Here is a 14,885-nt window from a genome sequence, read left to right on the forward strand (position 1 = left end):
ATATATATATATATATATATATATATATATATATATATATATATATATGTATATGTTTATATACAAGCACAAGTATATGTCCAGTTAATTTTATCTTCTTTCCTATTTTAATGAACCAGGTTTGTTTATTGCAAACCACTGAAATCAGAACAGTCGGTACATTTACTGATGGAGACAAACATGAAGCCGTGCCACTTCATTCTCCAGAACTCGCTGACCTTACTCACCCCTCCCGCCAAGCACTCAAAGTACCAATGCTTTTAACATTCCTGTGAGTGCACCTCAGCTGTTGTCTTCCTCTGTGCATTGGATATGTCTTCTCATTTCTCCTTCAGTTGTTTGTTCCCAGTCTCCTCGATCACCCTGCTTCTCTTAACCCTCCCACCCACGCACCTATGTCTTTCTTTGTCTCCCATGGATCTTTATTTTTTTTTCCTTCCAGCTCACCAGTTCCCCACCCCCACAGAATCCACAGCACAGGATCAGAGAGACTTATTTTTTTCTTCTTTAATCGGTCTTATGAGGGCACCATTCAGAGTTAGGTAGGATAATGGGTGGGGAGCGCTTTCTCTATAGTACACTATGTTCTTGATGTTTGGGGGCCAGGCACAGTGAGGGGTCAGCAAGGTACATTGCTCTTCACACACCTGCGACCTTCCTGATCCCTCTGCAAACATCTTCTGAAACTGAACAGAACATGATTATTGTCTCTTCCACCAACTGTTAAATTTGCAGCCCTTCTGGAAAAGGAAGAGCGCTGGAGAAGTAACCCTTTGGGTCAGTAGACCCTCATGTCCCATAACTTTATTTCTTTAGCCTGCTATTTTAAGTGACGGGCATATCATGTTTTAGCAACATGTCAGTGGCTGTCTGAAGACCTGAAAAAATGGGATTCAGGCGTATGCGCCAATGGGGCCATTGAGTTTAATGAAGCAGACGGAATGCTGTGTTATCTGACCTCTTTTCTAGCAGTGTCCACTTTTTGAGTTGGGCACAAATAAGCATGGTCAACTGTGCTTTTATTCCTGCCTCAAAAAACACAAACTGCCTCAAACACTGTCAAATAGGAGGTCAGACAGAGCACAAAGTGACTGTCTGCTTCAATAAAGTCAATGGCCCCATTGGTGGATATGCCTAAGTCCCGTTTTCCAGAGTTTCATACGTCAGTGGCTCCACCAGGGCTTCCGAATAGCAAAAACATGATCTGAACATGTACCTAGGTGGAGAGGGCCCATGTTCACGTTAAAGACACATATATTGTTGCAATGTGTTTTTTAATGTGCGTTATTAGTGATAGGCTGTGTTCTGCTCATAGTGATAGGCTGTGTTCTCAAACGCTGCGGATTGGACGCTGCGTACAGCCGCAGTGTCCAATCCACAGTGGCCAGATGTTAAAGCATAGTGGAGGAGATTTTATGAAATCCCATCTCCACTATGCGTTCAAATACGCAGGTGGCAGACCTGCGTATAAGCACATGCGGCACGTCTTTATAGACTGCAGCATGTCTATTTATGTTGCAGAGACGCTCAGTCTCCGCAAGATAAATATCACCGTCCAATGTATAGGATGCGGTGATTCCACATAGTTCATTGAACACATGTGGAATCACCGCACGTACAAAGGCGCTTTGGGCGGAGCTGCGTCCAAAGCGATGCAAACACTGAACATGGAAACATACCCTTACAGGTAGTTGATAAGGACAAATAGAGTTAATGGTTGGGACTAGCCCAGAGTGGCATTGGCTAAAGTGAAGGGACAGAGCAAGTTTCCTGTCAGGAAGGCAGATAGGACCTAGCTTGCAGCTAGAGCACACTTTTGGTCTTATTCTTACCAAAAATGTCCAAAATGAGTGAAAGATATAGCACTTCAATCAACAATATTGTCAGGAGAATTAATTTGACAGGACTTTCTTAATAACACAAATTCCTGATATCACAGGCCGGGATGGTCTCGAGTACCACTCGCTGTGATCTTTGGGGTGAACAGCTCTCTGCTGCCCCCTATCGTCCAGACAATTACATGATTGGCAGATGATCTGTGGAGAAGGCCACAAGCTGTTTGCACCACTAGTCTGGCTATCGGAAAATTAACGGTGAGGTTATGGCATATACACTGTGTTCCAAATTATTATGCAAATAATATTTCCTCATATTTTCTCTAAATTACCTATCTGAATTGCAGTCATTGTTATTTTCCAGTCATCTACTATTCTAGTATAATTGCAATGTTTTGGAACAAACAGGACCGCCATCAGGGCATTACAGCTGTGACTGGCGTATGGGGCCCGGTGGGCAGAGGGGGCCCACATCGGGCCCCCTCTCATCTGCTCACTGGGCCCCTACCGGCAGCCGCAGGCTGAACCGGGCCCTTAGCGGCGGCTGGCGCTGCAGCTGTTTAACGCTATTGACGTGCGGGCCCGCGCCCGCACGTCAATAGTTAACAGCCGCCAGCCAATCTGGGGCTGGCAGCTGACGTCAGCCGCAGCGTGCATGTCGCCGGCGTCTGACGTCATTGTCAGTCGCCGGCGAGTGCACACTTCAGCTGCGTGGAGAGAGCAGGAGCGCGGCAGGTAAGCAGAACTTGTTTTTTTTTTATTTTGAGCGGCGATCCGGGGGGCCCAGGGCAGAACGCTGGACACACTGGGGCAGAAAGCTAGACACACTGGGGCAGAACGCTGGACACACTGGGGCAGAACGCTGGACACACTGGGGCAGAACGCTGGACACACTGGGGCAGAACGCTGGACACACTGGGGCAGGATGACAGACACGGGGGCATGACTGGAGACACAGGGGCATGACTGGAGACACGGGGGCATGACTGGAGACACTGGGGCATGACTGGAGACACTGGGGCATGACTGGAGACACTGGGGCATGACTGGAGACACTGGGGCATGACTGGAGACACTGAAGGCATGACTGGAGACACTGGAGGCAGGATTGGAGACACTGGAGGCAGGATTGGAGACGGATGGGGCAGGATGCATACGATGGAGACAGATGGGGCAGGATGGGGAGATCATATGGGGCAGGTGGATACTCATTAGGGCAGGATGGGAGAACATATGGCTGACGCCAGGAATGAGACACACGGGGGCTAGGATGGCGAATATTATTACCGTAGGGGCTAATTAAGGGATATTATTACTGCAGTGATGTATTTATTTTATTTTTTGAGTACACTGTTTTAAATGGAGGGGCGGTCCTATTACTGTGTAGAGTTATACTATGTCACCGTCTTCATGTGGTGTAATGTAGAAGTTGGGAAAATTAAGTAATGTGTTCTGCAAGTGGAACTCGAGATAACTGTGTTATTTCCTGCACAGACGAGTCCTGGCTGGATGAAGTCATGGCGGTCTGTGCGGGATGAAAGATGAAGGACTTCACCTAGAGACGTCACTGGTGAGTCAGTGTGTTACCTATACACTGACACTATACACTGTATACTATATACAGAGGTCCTGTGTATAATGTCACCGGTGATCACTGGATTACCTATACACTATATACAGAGCTCCTGTGTATAATGTCACTGGTGATCACTGTATTACCTGTACACAGACACTGCATACTAAGTACAGATCTCCTGTGTATAATGGCACTTATGGTGATAGTATTGTGGGTTTTTTTTATTATTGATCAGTATTGTAGTATTCAGTCACTATGTGGTGGTAATATGTGGTCTGGTCATGATGTTGTGGTATTTGTTCCTTGTATATGATATTATTCGATCACTGTGGTGGTAATATGTCATCTGGTCATGGTGTGGCGGTATTTGTGCCTTGTAGATAGTATTATGGGTTACTGTGGTGATAATATGGAGTCTGGTCATGGTGCTGTGGTATTTGCTCCTTGTATGTGGTATTATAGGTCAGTTTAAAAATTGAAAAATAAATAAAAATATACCTAAATTGTATTGCATATTTTAACAAACATTTAATAGGTTACAGTAGAGTAGGGCCTGGCCAAAAGTGTCTACCTTGTCATTTTGGTGGCTTAAAAAATCTTTTGGCCAAAACAAAAGCTGCCGGCTATATGTGTGATCTGGTGATGGGAACTGTCAATGTGTGATAGGTGAGAAGTGGAGATTTTCCAAGAGAGAGCGGTGGGACTGTGGACAGTTTGAGGGGTGGAGCCTGGGCGGAGTCTCAAGGGGGCCCCGGAAATTTTGCCAGTATGGGGCCCCAAAATTTCTAGTGGCAGCCCTGGGAACAAACTGCCTATGAAAACATTATCTTTTAAAAAAAAATAAACACTCAAAATGCATGTTCCAAATTATTATGCACAGCAGAGTTTTCAACCTTTTTTATTTTATTTTGAACAAAAAAATGGTCAATTATGAAGTTATAAGCATTATCAGCTTATTACAAAATGAAATCAAACAGTTTTCAAGTGAAAACTTTATTCTAGGTGATGTTACATTTGAACATAGGACCCCTTGTTCGAAAGAAGCTTCTGAACTCTCTCGTCCATTGAATTTGTCAGTTTTTGGATGGTTTCTGCTTCAATCGTTTTGCATGTGGACAGAATACCCTCCCAGAGCTGTTGCTTAGATGTGAACTGCCTCCCGCCATCATAGACACTTCTTTTGATGATGCTACAGAGGTTCTCAATGGGGTTGAGGCCAGGGGAAGATGGTGGCCACATCATAAGTTTGTCCTCTTTTATGCCCATAGCAGCCAGAGATGCAGATGTGTTTTTTGCAGCATGAGACGGTGCATTATCATGCATGAAAATGATCTTGCTGCGGAAAGCACGGTTCTTCCTCTTGAACCATGGCAGGAAGTGTTTTTAGAAACTCCACATAGATTATGGAGTTCATCTTTACCCCTTCAGGGATCATAAAGGGGCCGACAATCTCTCTCCCCATGATTCCAGCCCAAAACATTACTCCACCTCCTCCTTGTTGGCGCCTTAGCCGTGTTTTCATGGGGTGTCCATCAACCAGCCATCCTCCACTCCATCCATCTGGACCATCGAGCATTGCACGGCACTCATCGGTGAACAAAACAGTTTGGAAGTCAGTCTTCATGTATCGTTTGGCCCACTGGAGCCATTTCTGCTTGTGTGCAGTGGATAGAGGTGGTCGATAGGATGGCTTACGCACAGCTGCAAACCTCTGAAGGACCCTGCATCTTGTTGTTCTGGGGACGTTGGAGGCACCAGCAGCTTCAAAAACTTGTCTGCTGCTATGACCAGGCATTTTTGCAGCTGCTCTTTTAACTTTATGCAATTGCCTGTTGGAAAGGGTCCTCAATTTTTCCTTATCAGCACGCACATGTGTGTGCTGGGAATCAGCTACATACTTCTTGATTGTGCGATGATCACGATGAAGTGTCTTGGCAATGTTGATTGTAGTCATGCCTTGACCTAAATAAATACAATTTGTTGCTTCTCAGCAGCCGACACATCCTTTTTCTTTCCCATTTTGTCAAAAAATGTAGGCTGCTTAATAATGTGGAACAGCCTTCTTAAGTAGTCTTGCCTTTATTTGGACACACCTGCCAAACTAATATGCATAGGTATCTGCAATTGCTTTCAGTGATATGAAGAGCCCTGACACACATCACCATCAATGAGTTTAAATGACAAACAAGAAAATTATAACCTTATCACTCCTAAACTCTTTGTGCATAATAATTTGGAACACAGTGTACACCTCTGATTCCTACACAGGGAATATCTGTATACACCCCAGTACGGTCAATTCTAACTTCATGATAACCCCAGACTACTCGCCGTCACCATCAATCTGTCTCGATCGAATGGACACCGCTTACAGTAGCTTATGCCTTTCAGGCATAGTTTACAAAACAGAAGGAACAGAACTATTACATTTTATATTTAATCCAAAGGGAGGCAGTGTTTATGAAAAATATACTAAAGATTTTACAAGGGGGACAAAACAATACAGCATAAACAGTTACATAAAATAAAAAGGATTAACAGGAGAACTTACTACACCGATCGCATGTGATAACCTTACAAGGGCTTGGTTGTGGGCTGGTCTCAGCCCTTCATGATTGTAGGAAATCCCAAGTTAAGCAATAACTCCTTATAGTGCAATTCAAGAAGTTTGAGACTGATGTCATCTTTTGTATCGGGATTTTATCTACGCTTAGAGACTAAACATGGCTTAGCTGCTGGCGGGTATATGTCCCCTATGGATTTGGGGCCTTTTGCAGGGGTTATAATTAAGAGAAAATATGTGTATTTTTGCCTAGTTATCCCGATGCTGAAAATGTATGTCTCATTAATATCGGATGTATAGAAATTCCAATATTCTATATTTTCTCCCAGAGACAGACTGTCTGCGCTGCTCATTGCAACTGCAGTGACAATGGCAATTTGTAAAGGGTGCGAGATCTTCTTCGACCCACTCAAAATCTAATAAAATTTGTCCTGTTTCTGTCTCTGTGGACAATACACATCCTCTTCAATCATATGGGCATAAAGAGTAATCCTTGCATTTTAAATAAGCTGCTTCACATCATTGTGCACACTGCATTTTACATAGAGACAGGTTTGAGTGCTAGCTCCTGTCTCCTCGTGACAAATGGTACAGGAAAGAAAAAAGGGAGGGGGGATATGAGGGACCTCAAGGATTTTTAATATTTTCTATGACAAATATAATAGCCCATTTTTCCAGGTATGTATAGCCAGAAAGTAGAAGAGATCAACAAATATTTAAAATATAATACGTTTATTAAACACACACATATATATATATATATATATATATATATATATATATATATATATATATATATATATATATATATATATATATATATAAATCATAAAAAGGAATGAAACCGTAAAGAGGGACACATTACATGCCTAACATTAACAGAATGAACACTCTAGGTATAGCATAGTATGATAACAGAGGGGGAAATTAATCCAACAATAGACACAATGTGTAAAATTCCTTAACATATGATCGATCCCCTTCGTATACACTTCTTACCAACCAGGGTCATCAACAGTCCTAATGCCAATAAAATATAAAAAATAAGTAAGTGTTACCTATTGCCGAGGTAAATATTTGGGCATGGAGACCGTTAGGCACCGTGTACCTACACCACGGCTCGCGTTTTGCCTCGCTTCTTCCGGGGATGTGTTGTGGTGAGAGACCGTTGCCAAGGTATATCCTTCACCCGCCAATACAGATGAGCAGCACCAGCATTGGCAACTGTGTATAACTGTATATAAATATATATATATATACCCCAGTACAGACACTGCCAACTCCACCATAACAAAAAGAACTAGTAGCTGCCACCATTAATCGTTTATACAGGCCAATTGGACACCTGTTACATGTAGAGTATGGCTTCAGGGGTTCGGTTTACAGAGCAAGAGGAACAGAGTTATTAAATTTTATATGCTTAATCAAGAAACGTAGGCAGTGTTTATAAAACGTATACAAATATGATTCAAAATGGGAACAAAACTATAAATGGTAAACAAAAGAAAATTACTAAACATGATGTTACAGGAATGGCTCTTATCTTTATGGAGATAAGTTCACCGATTAGGAAAATGGAACACTTGTGTAGCGCCCCCACTGCCGCAGGGCCGAGGGGTACCCGGTACCGGGCCTCTGAGTCGCTGTTCTGGGGTTGTCACGATGGCTAGACCCGGTCCGTGACCCTGCTGAGGGGCGTACAGTAATAGATGTGGATGGTGGTGGTAGTGCGGTGCAGTGCTGGTCACAGTAAATAACGAGGACACCAGGTTGCAGTCTCTTTACCTCTTTACTGAAGGTCTCGAGGTGTCCAATCCAGGGCTCTGTTAACCGGGCTGTCTGAGACCGGCCGGTCCGAAGGCACATCAGGAGTCCCCTTTAACAGGTGGGAATCAGCGTCTACCTTCTAGCGCCTGTGTGTTGTAGTCCTTCCCTGATGAGCACCCCGGGATAGTCCTCACAACTTATTCTGTCTGTCGCTGATCTTCGTTCTCTCCGTCCCCCAGATGATATGGCTGGGACGCACCCGTATGACGGGGTAGGCCTGGAGTTCTTCCGGGACTCTAGAGTCGCCCCTCTCCCACAGCTGCCTCCGTTGTCTGCTTAGGTGTTTCTGTGAGACAGCCAACCTATAATTGGCTGCCCTGCCGTGGTTTGAAATAATACTTAAAGTCTCTTACTTTCTCGGCGTTCCGGCCACCGACTGTTTGCGCCTCAGAAGGATGTTGCCTCGCAGCCTTACAGCACAACTCCTTCTGGTCCTATTGCCTCTTTGCTGTATTCCTGCTTTTCTCACTCAGCACAATAAACCTCGCTTCTTGTCCTTTCTTAGGAATCTGTCAGGATCCCATCCCTGACAGGTCCTCTCTCTAGCTCTTCCCAGCTACTTCTCCCTGTCTTCCTGTCCAACCCCCAGTTTTACCAGAGTGTGAGGAGTGGCCTACTAGATAGAACCACTCCCCCTGGTGGCCGGAGTGTGAAGTGTAATGTGAGTGTTACCTGATCAGGTGAACTCCTTTAGTGCAATCAGACGTAACATCACTCCCCTTAGCGGCAGAGCGACGTTACTGCAACGACCAGGACTCTGGGGCGCTGCACTTGCACAGAAAACTATGTCTTCCAGAATGAACCATGACAGACACCCAAATTCTCATTTTTATTAGATCAGGGTTACGCCCACATACCTCCCCTTCATGAGCTCATGTGGGGGCTGCTTGTGGGATGTGCTAGGTCTGTTAGAATTTCTTGAGATCCTTAACTTTCAGGATACCTTTGCCCCTGGATGTCTCGGGCAGTAGATATTGTTGTCATGTTTCTTATCGCGATTTTACCTGTCTATAGATATGAAACGTGGCATGGATAACACCATCCATTTGACCAATATTAATTTGGAGGGATTCTGCCGGCCTGAATGCGTTATGTATGTCCCTTCACTGCAATTCCGAAAATATCTCCCATAAATATTGGATCAATGCAAACCCCAATATTCAGCACTGACCACTGGCTCCAAAACGTCTCAGTAAAATCCTTTGAACAGAGGAAGCACCTGTACTTCTCCACCTCTGAATAAACAAATGTCAGCTTTGGTGTATAGCTTCCAGATTATATATTCTGCTGCTATTAACCGGTCACTACAGGAAGCCCTTACTTCAATGGATGTTGAAGTGTCAGCTCCCACTTCCCCAGTTATAATGACATTTTCTCTTCACCAGCTATAATTAATCCATTATGTTAAATGTGAGGGTGGTATGTTTCCGCTCCAGAGATGTCTTATTCATTTTATTTTTTCCCTATGCCCTGTAGCCAAAAATAATAAGTCCTGAATAATCACTTTAAAGCTCCTGGGATGTTATGTAAAATCTGTACCAGGAGCAATGCCAGCATCATTGTATGCCATTTATGGTACTGCTAGCCTATGGACCAAGACATAGTTTTCAGGGCTGGGAAAAGGGGTTGGCAGATTAGACACCTAGTCACCTAGGGCGCTACATCCTGCCGCTCTGAGGGGGGTGCACTGTGGGGAAAAAAAAGGACATTGCTTAATGCCTATGGCCACCTGGCATTCAGCACACTTACAGTTTGGGCATTCAGTTACTGACAACCATCGCTACATGAATGTCACCAGAACCACCATCAGTTTAGGAATATGTCACCAGAGCCCCTATCCATACAGGAATATGGAACCAGAACTACCATTTGTTTTGTTGCAAACTTTATCACATGACAGACGCAAAAACCATTGCACATATCTGTTTACCTATAATGGGGGCTGCCTAGTTTCCATTAGGGCAGTGTTCCCCAAATCGAGTCCTCAAGAGCCACCAACAAGTCTTGTTTCAGGGTTTACTTAGTGTTGCCTAGGTGATGGAATTGTTGCCTGTGCAGGTACTGGAATAATCACCTGAATCATGCCAAGGAAATCCTAAAAACATGACCTGTTGGCGACTCTTGAGGACAAGAGTTGGGGAACCCTTCATTAGAGTATCCGCCAAATGCTGGACACCTTAATTAAAACCAAATGGCCCCCATTATAGTTAAGCTATATTAGCTTCTATGAGTATCCTTCGGTCTGAGATTTAAAATATAAGATTTCCGGGATGAATATCGTTATTTGTCACTTGTATTATGTAAATGGTGCACAAACAATTAATGATTCTTATATCTAACTGTGAAACTGTTGGGAAGCACGGTGGCTCAGTGGTTAGCACTGCAGCCTTGCAGCACTGAGGTTCTGGGCTCAAATCCAGCCAAAGACAATATCTCCAAGGAGTTTGTATGCTCTCCTCATGCTTGCGTGGGTTTCCTCCCACACTCCAAAGACATACTGATAGGGAATATAGATTGTGAGCCACAATGGGGACAGTGCCGATAATGTCTGTCTGTAAACGCTGTGAAATTAACCCCTTAGTGGCAGAGCCAATTTGGTACTTAACCCCTTAAGCTCCGAGGGTGGTTTGCACGTTAATTCTGATCACTGTCCCTTTATGAGATTATAACTCTGGAACGCTTCAACGCATCCTGATGATTCTGACATTGTTTTCTAGTGACATATTATACTTCATGATAGTGGTAAAATGTATTTGATTATTACCTGCGTTTATTTGTGAAAAAAATGGAAATTTGGCGAATTGAATTTTTATGCCTTTAAATCACAAAGATATGTCACACAAAATACTTAATAAGTAACATTTCCCACATGTCTACGTTACATCAGCACAATTTTGGAATTTAGGTAGTTATAAGGGATAAAAGTTGACCAGCGATTTCTCATTTTTACAACACCATTTCTTTTAGGGACCACATCACATTTGAAGTCACTTTGAGGGGTCTATATGATTGAAAATACCTAAGTGTGACACCATTCTAAAAACTGCACCCCTCAGGGTGTTCAAAATCACATTCAAGAAGTTTATTAACACTTCGGATGTTTCACAGGAATTTTTGGAATGTTTAACCCCTTTCTGACATTAGACGTACTATCCCGTCGAGGTGGGGTGGGTCCGTATGACCACCAACGGGATAGTACGTCATATGCGATCGGCCGCGCTCACGGAAGGAGCGCGGCCGATCACGGCCAGGTGTCAGCTGACTATCGCAGCTGACATCCGGCACTATGTGCCAGGAGCAGTCACGGACCGACCCCAGCACATTAAGCCCCGGCACACTGCGATCAAACATGATCGCAGTGTTCTGGCGGTATAGGGAAGCATCGCTCAGGGAGGGGGCTCCCTGCGTGCTTCCCTGAGACCCCCGGAGCAACACAATGTGATTGTGATCGCGTTGTTCCGAGGGTCTCTTACCTCCTCGCTGCAGCAGGCCCGGATCCAAAATGGCCGCTGCATCCGGGTCCTGCAGGGAGGTGGCTTCACAGCGCCTGCTCAGAGCAGGCGCCGGAAAGCCTGGAGCTGTACACGTCAGATCGCCGATCTGACACAGTGCACAGCAAAGTGTCAGATCAGCGATCTAACACTATAGCATGATGCTCCCCCCCCACCGGGGCAATGTTATAGTGTAAAAAAAAAAAAAATCACGTGTAAAAAAAAAATTCCCAAAAAATATATATACCGTATATACTCGAGTATAAGCCGACCCCCCTAATTTTGCCACAAAAAACTGGGAAAACTTATTGACTCGAGTATAAGCCTAGGGTGGGAAATGCAGCAGGTACCGGTGAATTTCAAAATTAAAAATAGATACTCCATACCGTTCATTATGGCCCCATAGATGCTGCACATAAAGCTGTGCCATATACAATGCTCTGCACCGTTGCCCCATAGATAGCTGTGCCATATATATAGTGCTCTGCACCGTTGCCCCATAGCTGTGCCATATATATAATGCTCTGCACCGTTGCCCCATAGCTGTGCCATATATATAATGCTCTGCACCATTGCCCCATAGCTGTGCCATATAGTGCTCTGCACCGTTTCCCCATAGCTGTGCCATATATATAATGCTCTGCACCGTTGCCCCATAGCTGTGCCATATATATAATGCTCTGCACCATTGCCCCATAGCTGTGCCATATAGTGCTCTGCACCGTTGCCCCATAGCTGTGCCATATATATAATGCTCTGCACCATTGCCCCATAGCTGTGCCATATAGTGCTCTGCACCGTTGCCCCATAGCTGTGCCATATATATAATGCTCTGCACCATTGCCCCATAGCTGTGCCATATATATAATGCTCTGCACCATTGCCCCATAGCTGTGCCATATAGTGCTCTGCACCGTTGCCCCATAGCTGTGCCATATATATAATGCTCTGCACCGTTGCCCCATAGCTGTGCCATATAGTGCTCTGCACCGTTGCCCCATAGCTGTGCCATATAATGCTCTGCACCGTTGCCCCATAGCTGTGCCATATATATAGTGCTCTGCACCGTTGCCCCATAGCTGTGCCATATAGTGCTCTGCACCGTTGCCCCATAGCTGTGCCATATATATAATGCTCTGCACCGCTGCCCCATAGCTGTGCCATATAGTGCTCTGCACCGTTGCCCCATAGCTGTGCCATATATATAATGCTCTGCACCGTTGCCCCATAGCTGTGCCATATAATGCTCTGCACCGTTGCCCCATAGCTGTGCCATATATATAGTGCTCTGCACCGTTGCCCCATAGCTGTGCCATATAGTGCTCTGCACCGTTGCCCCGTAGCTGTGCCATATAGTGCTCTGCACCGTTGCCCCATAGCTGTGCCATATAATGCTCTGCACCGTTGCCCCATAGATGCTCCACATAAATCTGTGCCATTGCTGCTGCTGCAATAAAAAAAAAACACATAACTGCTTTACCCATTTTACCAAACGCGGAACGGTATAAACGCCCCCCCCCCCCAAAAGAAATTCATGAATTGCTGGTTTTTGGTCATTCTGCCTCACAAAAATCGGAATAAAAAGCGATCAAAAAATGTCACGTGCCCGAAAATGTTACCAATAAAAACGTCAACTCGTCCCACAAAAAACAAGAACTCACATGACTCTGTGGACCAAAATATGGAAAAATTATAGCTCTCAAAATGTGGTAACGCAAAAAATATTTTTTGCAATAAAAAGCGTCTTTCAGTGTGTGACAGCTGCCAATCATAAAAATCCGCTAAAAAACCCACTATAAAAGTAAATCAAACCTCCCTTCATCACCCCCTTAGTTAGGGAAAAATTAAAAATTTTAAAAAATGTATTTATTTCCATTTTCCCATTAGGGTTAGGGTTAGGGCTAGAGTTAGGGCTAGGGTTAGGGTTGGGGCTAGGGTTAAGACTACAGTAAGGGTTGGGGCTAAAGTTAGGGTTAGGGTTGGGGCTAAAGTTAGGGTTAGTGTTTGGATTACATTTACGGTTGGGAATAGGGTTGGGATTAGGGTTAGGGGTGTGGTTAGGGTTACCGTTGGGATTAGGGTTAGGGATGTGTTTGGATTAGGGTTTCAGTTATAATTGGGGGGTTTCCACTGTTTAGGCACATCAGGGGCTCTCCAAACGCGACATGGCGTCCGATCTCAATTCCAGCCAATTCTGCGTTGAAAAAGTAAAACAGTGCTCCTTCCCTTCTGAGCGCTCTCCCGTGCGCCCAAACAGGGGTTTACCCCAACATATGGGGTATCAGCGTACTCAGGACACATTGGACAACAACTTTTGGGGTCCAATTTTTCCTGTTACCCTTGGGAAAATACAAAACTGGGGGCTAAAAAATAATTTTTGTCAAAAAAAAGATTTTTTTTATCACGGCTCTGCGTTATAAACTGTAGTGAAACACTTGGGGGTTCAAAGTTCTCCCAACACATCTAGATAAGTTCCTTGGGGGGTCTAGTTTCCAATATGGGGTCACTTGTGGGGGGTTTCTACTGTTTAGGTACATTAGGGGCTCTGCAAACGCAATGTGACGCCTGCAGACTAATCCACCTAAGTCTGCATTCCAAATGACGCTCCTTCCCTTCCGAGCTCTGCCATGCGCTCAAACGGTGGTTCCCCCCATATATGGGGTATCAGCGTACTCAGGACAAATTGGACAACAACTTTTGGGGTCCAATTTCAACTTTTACCCTTGGAAAAATACAAAACTGGGGGCTAAATATAATTTTTGTGGAAAATAATTTTTATTTTCACGGCTCTGCGTTATAAACTGTAGTGAAACAGTTGGGGGTTCAAAGCTCTCACAACATATCTAGATGAGTTCCTTAGGGGGTCTACTTTCCAAAATGGTGTCACTTGTGGGGGGGGTTTCAATGTTTTGGCACATTAGGGGCTCTCCAAACGCAACATGGCGTCCCATCTCAATTCCAGTCAATTTTGCATTGAAAAGTCAAATGGCGCTCCTTCGCTTCCGAGCTCTGCCATGCGCCCAAACAGTGGGTTACCCTTGGTAAAATAAAACAAATTGGAGCTGTAAATTTTTGGTGAAAAAAAGTTAAATGTTCATTTTTATTTAAACATTCCAAAAATTCCTGTGAAACACCTGAAGGTTTAATAAACTTCTTGAATGTGGTTTTGAGCACCTTGAGGGGTGCAGTTTTTAGAATGGTGTCACACTTGGTGTCAGGACTCTGAACATTTTTATTACCTTTTGTGCATTACTGCCCTTTTCCAAGATGGCGTCTTTGGTCTCATGTGCACTGTGTCTTCCTGCTATAAAACTCCACCCCAGCCTTCAGACTGTGCTAGAGTATTCTGCCTTGCATCCAGCTCCTGACCTCTGATTACTCCCTGGCTATACACCTGCTCCTGTGAACCTGTGTGGTGATCCTGCTACTCTGCTCTGAGTTCCTGCTGCATACACAAGTTTCCAGTAATCCGCCTTCATCTGCTGCTCGTGTTTACTTCATCTGCATTTGCTGGACATGTAAGCTGTGCTGCTCTGCAATAACCTGAGACTATTAACCAGGCCTCCCTGGTTGAGCTAAGATATTATTTGTAC

The sequence above is a fragment of the Ranitomeya variabilis genome, chromosome 4, assembly GCF_051348905.1.
Source record: "Ranitomeya variabilis isolate aRanVar5 chromosome 4, aRanVar5.hap1, whole genome shotgun sequence".
Classification (NCBI taxonomy): domain Eukaryota; kingdom Metazoa; phylum Chordata; class Amphibia; order Anura; family Dendrobatidae; genus Ranitomeya; species Ranitomeya variabilis.